The 16,636-nt window shown below is 46.9% G+C and overlaps 1 long non-coding RNA gene across 1 annotated transcript in view; it reads right to left on the reverse strand.

Annotated features, from left to right (window-relative positions):
* The window catches only part of LOC102374029, a 33,520-nt gene extending 19,417 nt beyond the window's left edge, over window positions 1-14,103 (reverse strand). Inside the window, exon 1 of the long non-coding RNA XR_325299.1 lies at window positions 14,043-14,103. This is a non-coding gene — a long non-coding RNA (uncharacterized LOC102374029). The remainder of the gene's footprint in view (window positions 1-14,042) is intronic.
* Window positions 14,104-16,636: the final 2,533 nt, after the last annotated feature.

Genomic DNA, 16,636 nt, shown 5'->3' on the forward strand with positions numbered 1-16,636 from the left:
CCCTACTGCCTGTTTCTGCTAGTCTAACCGCAAAGACTTTTCCATTCACCTGTTGCTCAAATTGAGAGCTAGGAAAGGATCTTCCCCAGTGCTGGCTCTTGCATGTATACACATGTTGCTATGCACCCTGTTTTCAGACTGTGCCCCCCTTGATCACTGCTCACAGCCCCACTTGAACATTTCCAGATGAAGCATGTACTTAGTGCACAGCTGGACTCTGAGCCAGACAGATTGCTTTCCCCTGTCACTGGATAGGCCATTGTGACATTTTATTTTTGGATCCTTTTCTCTCTGGTTGTGATTCTCAGCTTTGAGCAGGAAAATGTCTCTGACATTGTTCTGAGCTGGCAATTCTTGGAAATGTGGCCAGTGAGTGAAATAAATATGCCATCTGATATACTCATGAAGCTGAAAGTTACAGCCAAATCTTGCAAAGTGGTTTATAAGCATTAATTAATTACGGCTCAAAAATTACATCAGGACAGCATGAATTCCAGCAGCCAGATGAAAATGATGGCACAGAACCATTAAGTGACTTGCCTGAGGTCATGCAGCAAGTCAGTAGAAGAGTCCCACAGAGAAAGAAGGAGCCCTGACTAGCAAGTTCCCTATTAGTACTTAGATGATATGGCCTCTCCCAAGTCTAGGAAGAGTGTGGAAAATTAAGCTTTACAAAAGAGTAAACTTTCTTTGGTAGTGGCACGTTATTCTGCTAGAAAGCAGGACTCAATGTAATCCAGGCTTAATTGTTATAATTATACTTGGGAGATGAAATTGCCAGAGATATTTTAAGCATCAATCAACATAGTATTTTGAAAAACAAATCTGTTTTTTTTTTTTTCCAGGAACAGGTAGTAACCACACACACAGAGCATTATACTCTGCAAAAACAACTGATTTTGGCAACTTTTGAGTTTGCATAATTTTTTTAACAAACACCTAATACATTTTATGGGGTTTTTGGAGAGGGGGAAGGGACAGGGTGAGGGAGAGATGTTTTAAAGTGTGGAATTTTATATCCCATTATCCTGTCACATCCAGCAAGGAATGTGTTGACAGGGGAATTTTTGCAGCTACAAGAGCCACACACCCTTCCTGATGCCATATGCAAGTTGCCATCTAGTGCTCATCTGGACATAGCTGAGATGGAGAATGGCAGCAATAAAAGCTGGTGGCACCCAATACTCACACTGTGCCAACGTCACTTAGGTAGCAGATGTAGGTGGCAGCTACCTTTGCTCCTGATTGCCATGCTTTGTAGGAACAAAGGTAGTGAAACACTCACTTCTGGGGAAACAGACACCAACTTTAAAAAGTGACTGTTATACAATATGAAGTGGTATACAGGAAACCATGCTCCACCCCACATATTCAAAGGGGATAACCTGTGCCTTTCTGTAAATGTTTCTGCTTCAGCCGTTGCTGAGAAAATGGCTCCTGCACGTCTCATCTCAGGCCTCTCCACTTTCTTTGACATAAAATGATGCATCTGTTACCGTGGTCAGATGAAGAGGGAGATTTAACATACTATTTCACCCCGGTGGTGAGTAATTGACACTCCACTGTTTAAGTAAGGTTGGCTTCATGGTTGTTAATCAAGTGGTTGCTTGTTCACAAGCAAAGTGTAGCTGGATTAATGCTGACTTGCTCTGGAATCAAGCCAGCCCACTTGCAAATAACAGTTGAAAGATGTTTTGCTCCTTAGGAATACTCAACTCAGTGCCATTTGCACTCCCTCATATTGCCATCTTTCACAGTGCAAAAATCCTAAGTGAAACTCCTTCAATGATGGGATTGGCTTAAAAATTCTGAGATTTGATGGGCTTTCAGTGTGTGCTCAGGTGAGATTTCCTCTGCATCCAGAGTTGTAGACTAGACACTTTTTTATCGCTATTGTTAATGTAAGTGGAAGTTGAACTTCTCATGCAAACTCCGGACTTGAAAACCTGGAGCTTCAAGAGACCAACACAAACAACTGGAGAGTGGAGATAAAGCAGTAAGAGATGGTAACAAGGAGTCCATTTGGCTGTTCTTTTCCCCTGTAGACTCAGCAATATGTTTGAGGAAGATTGGCTGGTATTGGATGATTGAGTGGTACTAAAATCATTTAAACTTGCTGTTGTGGTTTCTATAGCTTCTCTGGCTGGATGTTACAAATTGTCTGCATCATTTTCCAGATGGATCATTCTTAAATCATCCAGGATAGGCATCAGGGCTCTACTGAAGGAAAAGATAGAGCGCCTGTTCAGCAAGTGCTGGAAATGCACTATATCTTGAGTGTTATTTCTTATTAAAAGTTTTAGTTCATCATCTGAGCTGATAGATCTTCCATCCAAGATCTCCATGCATCATATCCTTTTCCTGTGCCATTAATGGTCTCATTCAACCCACAGACATTAGCCCATCTGACTTGTAATGGACTCTCTGTTAGCCATGATTCTATCTCAGTATTTTCTTTGGTGTCTGCCAGCTAGTGGGCAAATACTGGAAACAACTCAATCCAGCAGAGATGCCCCATTCTTTGACCACGTGTTTTAGACTGGTCTACATAGGCTACTGCAGATGAAACTTGAAATGCATGCAGGCGCCAGGCAGTACCCGAACAAGGTGAATTCCTCCCAGTGGTGCTCTTTGTACTATGTTTGCCGCTTTTGAGTGCTATGTTTGCCTCTCATTCCATTCTTAAGATTTGGAGACTTAGAAAACATATGTGAACAAAATATCATTTCTTGCCTATCTTTGGCAGGCAGGCGGCAGATGTATAGTTCCTCAAAGACACCAGACACAGCAGCCCTGGATTCAGAGAGAATTCCCAAATTTAAAATTTCCCCATTTGTTTGGGGGCAAACAAAATGTTTTGCTAGAGCTGAACCATTTGACTTACTGAATATTCTTGGCGGGGAAAACAGTTTGCAGTTTACTCAATGCTTGCCCCCAGTTCAGCCACCCACCAAATGATCAGCCATCTGCCCAGGCTAATGGCCTTGCTGTAGGACGGGAGAACCCTTCTTCATTTACATTGTACCTTGCTGCTGACCAAATCCTTGAATCAGGGGATATGATACAACCCTGTCTTAACACCGTAAAGCCAGAAGCTGCAACTTTAATAGACTTAGAACAATTGAATGAAATAAACATCAAAGCACTGGAGAGGGAGTTGCATGTGCAATTTAATTTCCTCACTAATGCCAATGAGATTTGTATGCTGCGTCCCATGCCTACACTTTGAAAATTAACTTCACTCTGATGGGGGGACTGAAGGTTAGGTCCTCAGTGTGGGGAAACTGCTTTTGCTCCACTGGTATTAATGGAATGATGCCCAGATACACCCACAATGAGAACGGAAATATATATGGGTTTGCAATATTTATCTGAAATCCATTCCTATAGTATTCTCTGTCTGAGGCATGCCGGGAACTTTCTGCTCAGGAGGTGGCCCGCTCTCTCGGTGTGTTGCTAATATTAGGGAAGGTGCGCTCCCAGTAAACAGCTAATGTTATGAAAGTGCTTTAATACTTCAAGGCAATTTTCAGTAATAAGCAGCTTCAAGCTGCAGACTCTCTCAGCAGAGAGTTGAATTATGGCAGAAATTCATTTAAGAGAAGGAATTCTAATGGAAGAACAGCGAAACAAAATGGGGAGAGGTAGGAAAAAATGCTTTCAGGCACTGAAACAGAGTGCCTTGCTCCCCTCAGTAAGTACGTGCAAAACTGATCCGGTTTGTCTGTCCATGGTATTTGGAGCCGGTCACTACACAAAGGCAATAATATATGAATTCCCCTTGCTGATCTGCAAGCTTGGATTGCAATATCCTCTCCTAATTCTGCATGAAGACTATCAAAGCAAGAGTTGCAGGTGTTGAATGTGATGAGTCCCAGCACAGCAAACAGAGCTACACTGCATAATAGAGAGGACAATTAGGCCCTAAATTAGCTGCATTACCCACAACCGAACCTTTGTCAGAAGATATTAAAGCTTATCTTGCATTTCAAGGTATATCGAGCTAATGATTTATTTGTGAATTCCTAGAGGATATGAAGGAGCACAAAGGTCTGTGAGCGGCAGGCCAAGGAAAATAGGATGTCACAATGTATTTAGCAAATGATAACACACACCACAGCAAAATGAGAGAGAGGAGCAGTGGATAAACACTGGGCCTACCAGCCAATGCACTAAGCTTTCAGGGCAGGAACATATCATTTAAAGGTTGAGGACATTTCCACAGCTTCATCCTTGCTAAAGCTACCAACAACCTAGCCCTTGGTTATGACTGCTGCTTTTGAAAGCAGACTGCTTGACTTCGAGGTCCAGGATTGGGCCCATGATTGTTCCATTTTTGCAGGTCTCCTTTGCAAGGGGCAAAAACAATAAAACTAAATAAAATCTATGCAAAGTCATTTGTCATCTTAAAATAGTCCTGACAGACTACAGGCTTTTGAAATCAGGTTTGCACAGCAGTCACCCCAATGGGGAGTATAGGAAAGGATAGAAAAGATGGAGATTAGGGGCATGTCCAATCGAGCGCACACATGCGGTTTGCAGGGTCTCAAACCTGTGCGCCACAAATTTGCAGCATGGTACCAAAATTTGATACTGGGAACTCCTGATATATTAAAAAAAAATGGCAAAAAAAAAAGTGTTGCAGCACACACTCCAGGAGTATGAATTAGAGCAACTGGAGGTCCTCCAGGGAGATGCTTTAGCTCCTGGCCAGAGCATGTCCCCTCCTCTAGGTCTGTCCCAGCTTCCCCAGCACACCGGGAGCTGGAAGAAGCAGGGTGTGTGAACTGAAAACTGGCAAGTTGCCCGAAGTGTGCAGGGGCAACACCACACATGTGCAGGGGCGTATTCAGTGGCAAAAATTAGCAGCACAAATTCGTGGTGCTACTTTTTGTGCCTCTGCACGTACACGCCCCTGCATGTGGGGATGTAGCCTAGGGGAGCAAATAGCTGATTTCAGGTCCACTCTTTAAGCACAAGGGGTCTTATTCAATTGTGGTTTATTAGAACCCAGGCGCAGGAAGTGCATAAGCATGCTTTTAGCTGGATTGCAAAGGCCAGGTTGTTGTTAGAGTTAATCTTGGTTTTATTGAGGCTGATAGGATCTGATCTCACAGTCTTGCTGACCTGGGCAGAGTCCTGCCAAAAGTGAAATGCCTATATATATGTGTTCAATAAACTCACCAAAATGAAATCCTTCCCATAAATGTAGCTCTGTTTACACTCACGACTCGGTATTACATGAGAAGCTTGGCGAAAGAATGCACATTTGTCTTAGTTTCCTGATAGACTTTCACCGGGTTAGAGTTTCTTTAGGTTTCCACAGCAGTCACCCCAATGGGGAGTGTAGGAAAGGATGTAAAAGATAGAGGCTATGGAAGCAAACAACTAATTTCAGCTCTGCTGTTTGTTTTTTTCCTGATGTAAATTGTGAAGTGTGAGTCATTGATGAATACCTAGCAACACAAAATGAACACGGCACAGTGAAGAGCTACATCACAGTCTCTGCTTGCCCTGATCCTTTCTTCATGAGCCCCAGTCATCTAGTAATGAAAAACTAGAGGAAATTCCTTCAGTTTTGGTGTGAAGGAAAGGGAGGAAAAATAAGAGAAGTAAGGCCTATGGGGAAAGCCTTGGAACTAACCACGTATGATATCCCTGTATTGGATTGCTCCATGTCCACTTCTCTATGCTCCAGCAGGATGAGCCCCGCATTGGGGTTCACCAGAACCACTAGTTGCTTTGCTGCTTTTTCCTTTGTTTTGAGCTTGGCCAAACCCTGCTCCCTTTTTAACCTGCTCCTCTTGAGAAGGGAAGCCAGGTCTCAGAGAAGACTGCCTTCTCAAAAGAAGGGCTAAGAAGATGAATGAGGAGCACAGATAGAATCTGACTGACCAGCAAGTGCTCAACAGATTTTTAAGTCGAATTGTAATCCCCAGAGAAAACACTCCTGTCAGCCAAAATGACCAGTTCCCAGCTATGAGTAAATTGCATCCGACTTGCTGTGAGTTTTGGCTCACAAAGCTAACATGATAGACTGAGAATCAATCCATTCCTTGCCAGCTTGTTTTGCTCGCCATGGACAGCTGTCATCTAGAGTAGGGCCTGCAGGATGCTTCTCAGGCAGCTCTCTTAGGCTTGCTGCAATGTGTCACCTCTGACCCCAACTTGCTTTCACTGAAAAATGGTGCTCTTTGTCAGCGCTTGCTCCTGAGATATGACCTCTCACCTGAACTACACTTGCCAGCATGAGCCTCTTCCCTGAGTTTAAAAAGGGTTCTGAGCATTTCAGTTGCATGACAGAGAAATGAAGCCAGACGTGTGCAGGGGAAGCCCAACCTTGAGCTATCAATGACAGGCACAGGGCAAAAGCGAAGCCAGAATTGGGACTCAGGGCTAGGGCTGTGCAAAGCTTCGGATCATAATTCGGATTTGGAGATGATTCAGAGGATGAATCTATGAATCCAAATCAAATTGCAGGAGGCTTTAGGCTTTCCAAATCGATTTGGAAGCTTCTGAATCGATTTGGAAAAGACTTGGAGATTTGGCCATAGGGTATAATGGGGAAATCAAGGAAATATCTATAACTTTGATGTCTTTTGACTGATTCAGATGAATCTCACACAGATGGTAGCCTCTTCTGAGAGCATGATGCATGCCAAGTTTCAAGGTGATAGGTATAGGGGTTTGGGAGAAACTGCACCACACAGTTCTTAAAGCAAAACTCACATCACGTGTGGGTGTTAAGGCACAGTGAGATGAAAACTGCAGGGGTGGTAGCTCTTGCTGGGGACACAAAGCCTGCTAAGTTTCAAGGAGATCAGCACAGGGGTTTGGGGGAAACTGCACCTCAAGCTGCGGACAAGCAAAACTCATGACATTGGTTCTTGTGCAACTGTGTCTGTCTTGGGGGTGGAGGGGGTGGGGGGGTGGAACTACTGCAGGCCTGGCTGCTAGGCCCTGCTGTGGCCATGAAGCCTGCCAGCTGTCGAGGAGATCGGTGCAGGGGGAGTGTGGGGTTCTGGGGCCCTGCCCCTCTAGCTGCTGACAGGCAAAACGTGTGCCATGGGTGCTTGTGCAACTCTGTCTGTCTTGGGGGTGGAGGGGGTGGGGGGGTGGAACTACTGCAGGCCTGGCTGCTAGGCCCTGCTGTGGCCATGAAGCCTGCCAGCTGTCAAGGAGATCGATGCAGGGGGAGCTTGGGGTTCTGGGGCCCTGCACCTCTAGCTGCTGACAGGCAAAACTCATGGCATGGGTGCTTGTGCAACTGTGTCTGTCTTGGGGGTGGAGGGGGTGGGGGGGTGGAACTACTGCAGGCCTGGCTGCTAAGCTATTTTGTTACCGGTTACCAATCAATCATGATTCACTCAGGGACCAGCTCAGTACACAGTAGCTAGCTAACATGAGTTAACGAGCAAGGATTAACACCTACAAAACCATAGACTAAGGAGAGCAAAGAATCAATACAGACAATCAACTGCCCCAAGACAGAGACAGGCAGTTGCACAAGCACCCATGGCACAAGTTTTGCCTGTCAGCAGCTAGGGGTGCAGGGCCCCAGAACCCCCCTGCACCGATCTCCTCGACAGCTGGCAGGCTTCATGGCCACAGCAGGGCCTAGCAGCCAGGCCTGCAGTAGTTCCACCCCCTCATGCCCCAAGACAGACACAGTTGCACAAGTACCCATGTCACAAGTTTTGCCTGTCAGCAGCTAGAGGTGCATTTTCCACCAAACCCCTTCACCTATATCCTTGAAACTTGTCAGGCTTTGTGGCCTCAGCAGGGCCTAGCATGCCTGCAGTTTTGACCCTGCTGTGGCTTAACACTTACACATGACATGACTTTTGCTTTCAATAATTTGGGGTGCAGTTTCCTCCAAACCCCTGTACTTATCTCCATGAAACCTGGGAGGCATCATGCTCTCAGCAGAGGCTACTACGCTGCTGTTTTCCATCTGATTTGGATGAAACTTGCAAAAGTTATAGGTATTTCATTGATTCCCCATTATACCCTATGGTCGAATCTCCAAATCTGCTTCGAAGCTTCAGAGCTGATTCGGCCGAATTGAAGCATGAAACCGATTCGGGGCTCTGAATTGAATTGCTGGCATCTTAATCAGCTGAATCTGAACCCGAATTGAATAGTTCCCTATTCGCACAGACCTAATCAGGGCTGGACCAGAGAGGTATACAAGCAATGCACTGGTACAAGAAAAGAGGGGAGCCTGCAGACAAGGCCTCAAGGACCTTATGAGACTAGTGAGTTTGGAGTCTCTGAGATTATTAGCAGTTTGCTGAAAGTCAGACTTGGGTCATGCCAGAGCACATGAAGTACACACAGCCATTGCACACACCACCCAATGTTCATACTTTCCTGTGTGAAGTGGTCATTCAGATAACAAAGGCATGGGAGGAAATACTTCATCCTCAGTGGATTAAAGTCTCTTGACAAGGCACAACATTTATTGACCTGTCAAAGGGCTTTAACATGGCTGACCACTCTCTCCTCCTGCAACCATTGATTTCAGTCAGTTCAAATAAAACAAGCAGTTGATTGCTTCGTGTGGTGCTGGTTATCCAAATGGTGAGAATTGGTGAGTATATCCTTTAGCTGTGCCAGCAGGTGAGTGTTGGTCAATATATTTCTTAGTGTTCCTAAGTAAGCAAGCTGCTTACACTGGACTTAGGATGTGTGTTTCTTCTGAAAGCAAAGCTCTGTCTACCATTTAATATTTCCAACCTCCACACCTGCTCCAATTTATTTCACCTTTTGGCAGCGCTGCCTTCACATGTTATGGTCCCTTTGGTCTCCAAAGCTAGGTAGGATCAGTCTTGGACAATGCACAGAATGGGAGATCCCTTTGAATACCCAAGAGTGCTTGGGTGCAGCTCCAGTGCTCTGTATTGCACCCAGATCCACTTCCAAACGTTGGTTTGCAATGGGCTCCTTTCCAGCTGTTTCCTTGAAAACCACTTGTAGCAGTGTGTCTGGGAAGGGAAAATATGACCAGGCTGTGCTTACAGGTCAGTGTTGGTTATTACTGGGGAATCCCCCTGAGTTTCCTAAGGAGTAGCAATAGCTATATCTCAGACTGTTGATTGACAGTCATATGAAAGCATGATGGGATCTAATCCATGATCCTAACAATTGCACCTCCTGCCATGCCACATTTTTGGATTGTGAATTAGATCCCAATTGTACAACATTTGCCCACGATCATTATCCCATGCTCTACCTGCACTGTCTTAAAATGTAATCAAGCCACACATTCAGTTTTAGGCACAATGGTAACCAATAGGCCTGTGTGAAGCATCAAGTATTCACTTTGGGTTTGGATCCAGCTGATTTGGAGGGACAGTGATTTGATTCGGTAATTCAAATCACTGTCCCGATTCGATTCGGATATTCAGGCATAGACTATAATGGGGAATCACTAAAATATCTATAACTTTGTCATGTTTTTGAAGATTTGGATGAAAACAACAGGGATGGTAGCCCTTTCTGAGGGCATGAAACCTGCCAAGTTTCAAGGAGCTAGGTGCAGGGGTTTCTATGAAAGTGCACCTCAAACTGTTGAAAGCAAAACTGGAGAATCAAATGGAGATATTCCAGGGGATCGATGTTTCCGGCTGGGGCACGCCGCTTTCACCAAAGGTGCAGGCACTGGTGAAGCAGATGAAGGAGGGCATGAAAAAACAGCTGGATCAGTTGCGGTCATGTACAGTCCGCATGGTGGCGGCCATGTGTGTGCTGAGGGTGAAGGGGGGCGTCTGCACCAGTAAAATGCTCGATCACTGGACGGAGGTGCTGGTGAACAGAGTCAGGAATGTTTGGAGTGCTGCAAAATGTGTGTGTGTGTGTGTGTAATGTATGTTGTGCTTTCCTGCACAGTGATGACACACTGTCAGGGAAAACACAGATTTCTTTTTGTCAGGGGAAAGAAGACAGACTAACATGAACAAATAAGAGGATTTGGGGGGAAGAATAAGTTGAAAGGAGTGGATAGGGATAACAGTAGGAAATTTAGGCAAGGGTAAGTACGAAAGAATTGGATACAAATTACAAGAAGACAGACTAGCTAGCAAGAGACTAGATAGCAATCCAGATCCTTTCAGATGCTGCTGCTCCAAGAGAGACACAACTCACAAAAGGCACAGATCACTTCAGACACAGCTTTATATGTTGTTTCTACGTCCCTCCCCCAGAGCACTGTGATTGGAAGGGAACTCAGAGAAAGATCATGGTCACTGGCCAGGTACAGATGTCAATATTGGTGCAGTCTTCCTCCCCCCGTGCCCCCCCAGCCTTTTCCATATATGGAAGACAACCCCATCCCCCTCCCTCTTCTCAGTTTCTGTTTGCTGCAAGTCTTCTGAATCTCCAAATCTCTCTGAATCTCTCCAAATCAATTCGGAGGCTTCCAATTCAATTCAGACCTTTTAATGAGTCTCCTGATTCGATTCCAACTTGGAGATTCGGCTGCTGAATTGGACTGAATCTCCTCCAAATCAAATTGGCTACCGAAGCTTTGCAGAGCCCTATTAACCAGCCACAAAGTTATTAGACGTAGTTTGTGTAATAACTTTGTGGCTGGATTCATGTTTTATTGCCCCATTAATTGCTTGAATGCATGGTTGGGTTGCATGTTAAGGCACAATTAACTGGTTAATAGTGTCTTAAGTGTAACATTAGTTGTGGGCCTAATTCTGGCCCTGTGTCCACTTCACTAGTTGCTAGTAGCCACAGGCTCTGCAAAAAACCTCTGGGCCAGATTCTCAGACGCTCTAAGTCAGGATTGTCCCTTTGGAGTCAATGGACGATGCCAGCTTCTACCACCTGAGGCTCTTATATGTTGTGAAAGTGCGTGACATCTACCCAGTCTGCTCCAGAACCCTTAACAGATGCTTACACTAACACCAGAGAGCTGGTGGTTCATTGGCTTTGAAACAGCACAGTGAATGTCTTTCTGGACGATTTTCTACATGAGCAGGGGTATTATCTGGAGGACAAATGCTTCAGACTCTCATCACTGATCTGATACTTTTAGTAGTAACTCATGGATCCATTCTGCTGAGAAAAGTGATGAAGAGCCCCTTGCTTGTCTCATACACATGTGTAAGGCTAGAACTACCATGCTGACATTGAGGGCCCTCATTCCAGTCCCTGAAACACCAGTGTAACTTTGCTGTTTCAGTGGACTGACCTCTGATTTACATATCAGCATGGAAGATGAAGATTCATGCTGATACCTACCTTTCAATATGCAGCGAAGCAAATAGGCAAGCTGGCTTAATACAAGTCCCCGTGAAACACAATGCATGCATCACAGTGTTAAGGATGTAAACACGCAGGTTCTACAATTGCCTGATGATAAGGGAAGCTGAATTCTACTCTTATCCCCAGGTTGCATGTTTTCAATTACCAGCACATCTTTCTGTACCTCACAGAGTTTAAAAGGCTAGCCAGCACTGTGCCCTTGGTCTATAAAAAGCACCGCTTGACATTTATGTTTTACCTATTTCTCATTCATATTTCCCTCTCTCTTGCCTCAGACTCCATGCTGACATCCAGAACAACAGCTGTAGACATACCAGAGTGGATGGTGGACAAACCCATCTATAAACTGGCTTTGTGAAGCCATGACAAGAGCAATATTCATGTTACAGGTCATAAACCTGAACATCACAGCAATTAGCCATAATCATAGTTCCAGATAAGCAGAAACACCGCATTTGTCAATTTGCTTTCAATCAAAGCAGAGAGATATTGTGGAGGGATTCACTTTGTAAGCAGCAGAATAGATTTGTTCATGGTTTTTATTTTTATTTTGTCAGTGTTTTGGAAAGCACGTAGAAAGAATGCTTTGATGAAATGATGGTGGTGATGTAAGCTTCATAAAGCTATCCAAATTTCTCTCATGGTGGTGCCTATGTGTCTGATATGACCGAATATTAGCCACAAAGGGAGGTACGCTATCACACATAACAGCACCAAAGAGAAACACATAATCATTCAGCTCAAAGAGTGTAGAGATTTTCACACATACATCTCAGGCTAAGTACAGGCATTCAAGAAGCCTGCTGCATAAACACTCTAACTTTCAAGCTGTACTCTTAAGTACCCATGGTTAGGTGGGGAGGAAGAAGAACACATTAGCCCTTGGGGGGGGGGGGGGTTCGTGCATGGTTTATGGGCTCCCTGGCCTGCTGAAGACTCCTGAGCAGAGCCAAATGGCTGAACCACCCCAGAATGGCTGGCAGGGACATCATGGCTGCTCACCTGGATGCCACACACACACACACACAGAACCCAAGCATCTGGGGCACAGCTAGGCCACCGATTTTCGTGTAGCCGATGAAGACGATGCCTGCCTCTTGCACCCTGTTCCCCAGGGTGATGGAGAGCAGGCCTTACACTCCCAAGGTCCCTGATTTTATCATTGGTGATGTCATGGCCCCCCAATCCTTGCTGGGGGCCCAGCCTATACCCTTCTGCCCTGGCTCATGAGGCCCTATGGGGGACAGCTGGACTGCTGGAAGAGTACTTCAACGACAGACTGGGCCTGGCACCATGACCACATGTGGTGCAGGGATGAGGGAGAGAGTGAGCATCTCTCCTATGTGACCCTGGCCCCACACCATGGCAGGCTAGCTAGATCCATGAAACCCTGGCTGACTGCCTCCCCACCATCATGGACCAGGAGTTCTCCCCAGAAGAGTAGAGTCAGAGGACTTTGAATGCCCATGTCCTGGCACTGTGGGTCTCATGTCGCAGCCCCCTCTAACCCCATGTCATGGGTACCACTGACAAGAATTCAGGCTGCCTAGGCTTTGTCCCCCTTCCCCTCTCCCTGGCCAACTCCCCCAGGAACAGACCCTGGGAGCTGGGTAAGGTGGCATGAGGAAGAGACATGCCTCATTGTAATCAAATGTTGAAGCTGCCAACATGTTAGTGTGTTTAATAAACACAAACTGTGTAATGTTGCCCACTCTGGAACTTGGAACCTACTTCTTATTTGACATTGAGAGAGTGGGGAAAGGCCCTGCTTGCACCAAGCAGTTATGCTATAGCGGGGTGGGGGGAGCTCAACTTAAACATGAAAACTTGTGGTGGCAGGGGGAATGCCTTGTGCAAAACTGCTTCCCTCAGTTTAACTAAATGTTTCAGCTGCCAAACTTTCTGTGTGCATAATAAAGACAAGCTGTGGAACATTGCCCACTCCAGAACCTGGAGCAGAGCCCAGGGGCTGCCATTCTCTGCAGTGGGACCCAGACCCACTGCTGTCTGGATAGGCTGGTGGCATTCCCCTCCCACCACCCCATTTTCTTTCAGACCCTGTGCCTATGCTGGTGACCCCTAGTAGCCAGGCATAGCGAGTTGGCCCTGAAAGGTGGGCTGAGCCAATGCCAGCCCTGGCATCAGGTCTTGGGCAGTCTGGTCCCTCCTCACCCCGTCCTGTACTGCTGTACCCCAGAGCAAACCCTGCCAAGTGCCTTTCTGGCTCTTCAAACCATGGATCACTGGCTCCCATGTACCATATCTCCTGTTCCAGATCCCCTGCTGCCCTCCAGCATCCCCCAAATCAATGTGTGGAGTGGAGTGTTACCCCATGGCTACCATGTGGGGCTCCCCCTGTGGGGCTCTCAGGTATTCCACAGTGAGGTGTCTGTGGTGGGGTGGGGTGAGCAACAGTCTGCCCCACCACTCTGGCATGGGAGGGCAACAGTCTCCCTACAAAGGTGGCACTGATGCCTCTCTGGGGTGTTGTAGTTGAATCCCAAGCAGCCTTTGACCCTGTGCATAAACTCCTTACCCTGGCTCTGTGAATCTCTCAGCTCCATAGCAGTGCATGTGACCTCCCTCAAACAGTGGGTGAGCATCAATATACCTAATTCTTGGACCTTCGCAGTGCATTCCTGGGCCTAGGCAGCTTGTTAAAGTGCAGTGGTATCACGGGTACAAGTGGTCACCAATCTGCCCATTCCAACCCCCCACATCGATGGTCCCCCTTGGTCCTCATGTTGCCAGCACTGTCTACGCACATTTCTCTGGTGCTCTGTGTCTGGCCGGCGATCCTGGATTCAGTATCTCAGGTTCCATGTCTGGGCCTCCCAGGTACAAATGCAGAGTCTGCAGACAAGAGAGACACCAAGGCACTTATGGTGAGTCCCCTGTCCAGACCCGCTCTCCAGCCTGGGGCCAGAATCAATGCAGCTGCTCACAACCCAGCATTGACTGAGCTGTGAAATTCTGTGTTCTGTCACCTACCTGGGAAAACCCAGAGGCCTGGCTCCATCTGCCTGCTATGGGAGCCAGGAGGGCTGGGAAACCCAAGCATCAGTTCCTGGAGGCATGAGCCTTTTCTGGTCCTCTGGGAGGACGAGGAGGGAGGGAGTGGGGGGTGGGGGAGAGGAGTTTCTAGGGTGAAATCTCATTTGCCTGCAGCAGTGCTCATTTGTAGTTGCTCTGCCAAATGGTGTCTGGAGTGCAGCCAGTGAAAATGTTCAGTTTTGCAGGTTGGTTACACCCTGGCTGTGGGACTTAAAAAAATCTTTCAGTGTATATTGTGTTTGGGTTTGTCACATGGATCCCAGTAAACATGCTGTCTTCTTTTGATGCGACCTTGAGGGATTGGACTGACTGTTGACAATTCCCTAGATTTATGGCCCCACTCAATGTAAGACATATTGATAAGCTCCCAACAACAATATGGGGTACCAGCCCTGGTGCTTCTGCTTCATTCCAGGCCAGTGCGGACCTTCACTTTCACAAGGTCAGCAGTAAAGTCTCTGCATGGGTAGCTGCCTTAAGATGTTTAGCTAGCATGACATCAATAGTGTGCCCTTATTGCAAAGAAGGCTAGCGGCATACTGGGATGCCTTGGTAGGAGCGTTGCTAGCAGACCAAGAGAAGTGATTAATCCCCTCTATTCAGCACGGGTGAGGCCACTTCTAGAGTACTGTGTGTAGTTTTGCCCCCCAACCCCCTCATGCTGCCTACAGAAAGGAGGCAGACAAATTGAAGAAAGCCAGTGGAGGGCAATGCAAATGGTTAGATGGGGAGAGGGATCTCCCTGCTGGCCCCAGCCCTGGGGCTTAGATGTGCCCAAGGCCCTGTGTTCTGGTTTGGATTCAAATTTGGCCTGAATCAGGGACAGTGAGTCCATTCTTTAATTCGGATAACTGTCCCTGATTCCATTTGGCTGAATCTGAATCTGAAGATTTGATGCTGATTCGGAGAATCAGTGATTTGGACATAGACACAGCTTTAAATGTTTTTCTACATACCTTGAGGTACCAGGTGCAGCTCGTGAACGCTGCAATGCTGGGGTGGATGGAGTGTCCACCAGGAGCACCGGGGGGGGGGGCATCACATGCTTGGCAGCAAACCCGGAAGTGGACCGGAAGTACTTCCAGTCCACTTCCAGGTCTGCCCCCCCAGCATCTGCTCGGCTCAGTGATTGGGAGGCACCAGTCACCGAGGGGACTCCCAGTGCACTCTCCAGCAGATTTGGAAGTGGACCGGAAGTACTTCTGGTCCACTTCTAGGTCTGCTGCTAAGCACACTGGGAAGCCCCCCGCACTTCTGAGAGACAATCCATGTACCCCAGCACCACAGCATTCATGAGCCACCTGCTATCTAGAGGTATGTAGCAAAAACATTTAAAGCTGTGTCTATGTCTGAATCTCCAAATCTTTTTGAATCTCTCCAAATCGATTCAGAAGGTTCCGATTCAATTCGGAGAGATTAAAGGGTCCTCTGATTCAATTTGGAGATTCGGCCACCAAATCAGACTGAATCTCTGCTAAATTGAATTAGGGACCGAATTAGGCACCAAGTGCCCTGATGGAAAATATGTGAAAACACCAAGCAACAACTACACGCCAAAATGAGCGCACACAGAAAAACTATCAAAGAACAGAACACCACCTGTCTCTAATCTCTCAGGCCTGATCCTCAAAGGGAATTTAAAAAACACTTTTTCACAGATGAGCTTATGAACTGCACTTCATCAGCCTTCTAGGTACAGAAACTTATGGACTCAATATGCACATTGGATTTCTGACGCATTACAACCTGCCAGACATCTGACTCCCCAGGTACCTCTGCACTTTTACCTGCAATGCTACTTCCCCTCCTTCCCCTGCCCCGCTCCCATCCGCACCCCGACCCCAGCCTGTCCCTCACCCCCTGATGCCTCCATTTCCATTTTCACTGACTGGCTTTCTTGCCTGCATTGCATGCCAGCCTCTGGCTTTACTATTCCTTCCATCCAGGAACAGCAAACACACACACAAGCTGCATGTGCTTCCTCAGCCTAACAAAGGGTTTTTCAACCCAAAAGCTGGCATCCCAGGAAGCTAAGCTGAGCTCACCTGGAGCCTCACACCTCCACTGAAACCAGCAAGCCTCAGGCCTGTCAAAGACATGACAGGTCTGGGCTTTCCCCAGCCAGGACTGTGTGTGTGCATGTGGTAGCTGGAGGTTATGATGCCTCCTACCTGCCTTTCACCAGAGGATCCTCAGTCCTGGCATTTCCTGGGGCTGCCACACCACCAGTAGTCCCACCAGGCCTCTCTGACCCTGGCAGAGTGCAGTTTTAGTGGTCATGCCTAGGACCTGGGATCTCCCCCTT

The sequence above is a fragment of the Alligator sinensis genome, unplaced genomic scaffold (assembly GCF_000455745.1).
Source record: "Alligator sinensis unplaced genomic scaffold, ASM45574v1 scaffold136_1, whole genome shotgun sequence".
NCBI classification, from domain to species: Eukaryota; Metazoa; Chordata; order Crocodylia; family Alligatoridae; genus Alligator; species Alligator sinensis.